Here is a 3,815-nt window from a genome sequence, read left to right as displayed (position 1 = left end):
ATGAGATATGATTTCTAATCATTCTCTTTGTACTACTTCTCGATTTCTGATTTATGACGACTGACTAATTGAACAAATCAAATTAGCCCTAGCCCGCCCGAGCATTTACGTATGTCATCACTAAACCATCGAGGGGCCCAAAGATATCGCATTTATCCTACTTCGAATAAAAGGAACGGATAAACTTTGATACAATGCTTGCTTGCACTCACGCACCGAATCACACACAACAATATGTTTTATAACACCAAGTTACTGGTGCGTTTACATATTATCAATGTGCAACCGATTCGCAAGATACAACTCACACATCTCAGTTTCAAGAATATAAGATGTTATCGTCTCACCAATCACTCGTGATACAATCCATGGAGTGATCCAAGTGAGCGTGGGTCTAATCCAATGCTCAAATCACATTCATAAGCACTCATGAACGTTGCAGCAAACTCTTGCTTATGTCTAATACTCTTTTAGACAATCCACACACCAATTCACGACAGTCTTCATTCATATCTACTTCCAACATATGAACGATTGTGGCCCGTTTGAATAATTCGATTATTCTTAATAAACTCAATTATTCTGGAAGTCAAAACATGCAAATGTGAAACACAAGAATAATACTAATCCCATATGGCCTCAACCCTTTGAGCATAAATAAAACACCTTTTATTTATCACCATATTGATTACTCATTATTTGTAGTTCCGGGTAATCAACTTCTTACTTGAATTCCAACACTTGTCCCATGCTCCTAGCATGAACACAATGTTTACCTATGTTTCTTACTTTGTGAAATAGATCTCATCGAATACATTTCCAATCCTTCTCATTTCACAACTCCAAATCCGTTTTTCCATAAGTTAAAGAATATCAAATTCTTGCTACTTATAGAATATGCTAGATTCTAACATTCTATGCAACTTATCCTTTCGTAATGTCACTGCACCAAAATCACAAAGACTATTGCCAATGATATTACAAAGTCCTCTTATCGGAGATTGTCACAAGACAATTCCATAGACGTGATGTCTCTCACTTAAAGTACATTCTTTGAACATCCTTTTGCATAGAAGTTTCTAATCTAATCATAGATTTCTCAATATTCAATTCCCAATATGGACACACTTCCATATGTTCCATATGACAACTCATTCTTAATAGAATCTTATCTATTCGTAATGATGTCGATATGGTCCATCCAATATGGAAACATTTCCATATTTTTTCAATACTATACTTCCAACTACTCACAAGCGACCAATCTTCGTCGAACTTTGGATTGTCCTTTGATAGTTGTTTAATTATTTTAGTCAAAACCAATTCTAGTCCCTTTTCCCTCTAAATGCGCTCGACATTTGGAAAATTTAGAATGGTCAAACATTAAGCATTTGCAATCGATCCTATACCCGAAGCGTATGGGACACGATGCATAATGTTTTATTTGCTATGTTCTCAAAATTCGAATTGTGAAAAGGGATGCCGTAATCATAATCGAAATTTTAAGAACACACTATGTACCTTTGACTAAATTTATTAACATTTCTCAACCTAATCCTTTAGATTTGAAATGAAGCATAATATTCTCTCCCTTAATTATAGCAAAACAACTCTTCAACTATTGCGACTTTGCAAAGTATGACTCTTGTTTTCTATAATTAATATTGCTAATCTTGCAATACTTTCCTTAATAATCATACAATCATAACTTTTATGCTCCCACTAGCTTCGACATGTATTCATAAACATCTTAACTTTCAGAAAAACAATGCTTATTGAATTTCTTAAGTTCATGTTTCTAATACTTAGTGCTTTGATAATCCTTTATCAATGCTTCTTGAACTTATACACCTTTGCCTTCGATAGTTCATATGTGTGTCTAAACAATTAAGACTAATTTCCAAACCTCTCAATTCAAATTATGGAAAGGGATACCGTAACCATAATTGAATTCGAGAATGCAATTTTACAATCACTATCTTCTTAAAATCTTTCTTAGTGAAAGCATTTCCTCACAATCATTTTCATGAAGGAGGAAATCTTATGACACTTAGATTTGAGCGGTGTATGTGTTCCTATCCATGTGAATTTGTCAAAACTAAAGTTTACGACAAAGTCAAACTCATATGGATCGAACTTTCTTAATTTTGATTTCTTGCCTCATGGAAGCACAGCTGCCCACCACGTCTTCCAAGTAGTTAAGCATCTCACCCTTTCTTATCAATGTACCTTTCATTGATTAAGGTGCCTTGCCTTTTATGCATTCAAGATGAGAACTCATAGAACTCATATGCATAATTAACTCAATTCGAACATCACATAATCAAAATAATGTCAATACGATAGGTTTTCAACCTCAACTCGTGTGCTAGTGATGATTGGTAAGGTTTATTTGATTTGTTCTTGAAACTATTCAAGACCATTAAGACTCCCACTGACTCCTTGACATATACGATTCTTTTGTCAATAACCATTTCTTGACAAACAAATATTCAAGAGTTAGTGTAGCTTTTATCAAAACACTTCATAAATTGGTACTAGTTGGCCTTTGTCTTATTCAAGACATCACAACTTCCTACATTTGATGAATGTTATAAACCTTTAATACTTTTCACTCATTGTCACAATCTTAACTTTAAGACTTGTTATTGGAACGAAGTATGATTGACTTATTGATTTAACCATTTCTTCAATTCTTGATTCCTCTTCTTAGACATACAATTGTACTAAGACTCACTTAGAGGATCAATTGAGATATGGTTCTTAATCACTAAGACATATCATAAAGCATAAAAGGTACTCTCCCATCTTCTTAGAATGGAGAAACTTTTATCTTTCTGCCTACTTGATTCTTCTTATTCGTTCTGCTATTGATCTAAACCCTTTAATCAATTTAGAATTACACTTAATCTTGTAAGTATGATCATATTTACTAAGCCTTTAGTAAATCATGACGAATATCTTTGTTATTCTTATGGTGAACTTGATCAACACACTACTTTGTGTACTTGATCTCCTAGTCCTTCACTTGACACTTTGTCAATGAATTTGTCTAATTTCCAAATACGAAATTTCTCATTCATCGTGCAACCAAGTTGCGTGATTCCAAATTTCTGTCCAATTGAAACTTTGGGCGATGAGAAACTCTCCCTATTTGGTAAATTTTCGACTTTTCCATAAACACCATAAATAAGAATCATATCCATTTGTTGTAGAAATATGCAGACACCAATTTTCATAACGATTCCATTGCAAGGAAATAAATAAATAAATAAGTCAAACAAAAATTTATTTTATTTATAAAAGCAGCGGAAAAATTTGTCCTTACAATGCAAAATCCATTGAAAACTATGTTCAAAAGGAAATTTCTAACAACTCTATCATAACTTTCTAAGCTCAAAATCTAATCTTCAAGTCCATGCGATCGAGATCCATCTCTTGTGATTAGATTTGTAACAGCCCGAAATCTCAGGTATATTTAAATTATGTTTTTGGGTGATTTAAGAGGGGACTCGGCGAGTTGGAGCCTAGACTCGCCGAGTAGGATCGCAGACTTGGTCGCGGGATCGCGACTGGACTCGACGAGTCCAGGTATGGACTCGGCGAGTCGACGCTGTTTAGCGGAAACCCTAACCGTTCAGGTTTGGGACGTATAAAAAGGACTCATTGGCCATCATTGTTCGTTTTAGCCTTCTGAGAAGAACCCTAAATTGATTGTGTGCATCTGGAGCAAGGATCTTAGGCCATTGTTGATTATAGAAGAGTGGTTGTGCAAGGAAGAGAAGGGATTGGCTAAAGGAGCAGCAAGGGGGTCA

The sequence above is a fragment of the Lactuca sativa genome, chromosome 5 (genome assembly GCF_002870075.4).
Source record: "Lactuca sativa cultivar Salinas chromosome 5, Lsat_Salinas_v11, whole genome shotgun sequence".
Lineage (NCBI taxonomy): Eukaryota > Viridiplantae > Streptophyta > Magnoliopsida > Asterales > Asteraceae > Lactuca > Lactuca sativa.
The sequence above is the reverse complement of the archived record's forward strand: the minus strand, read 5'-3'. Positions refer to the sequence as shown.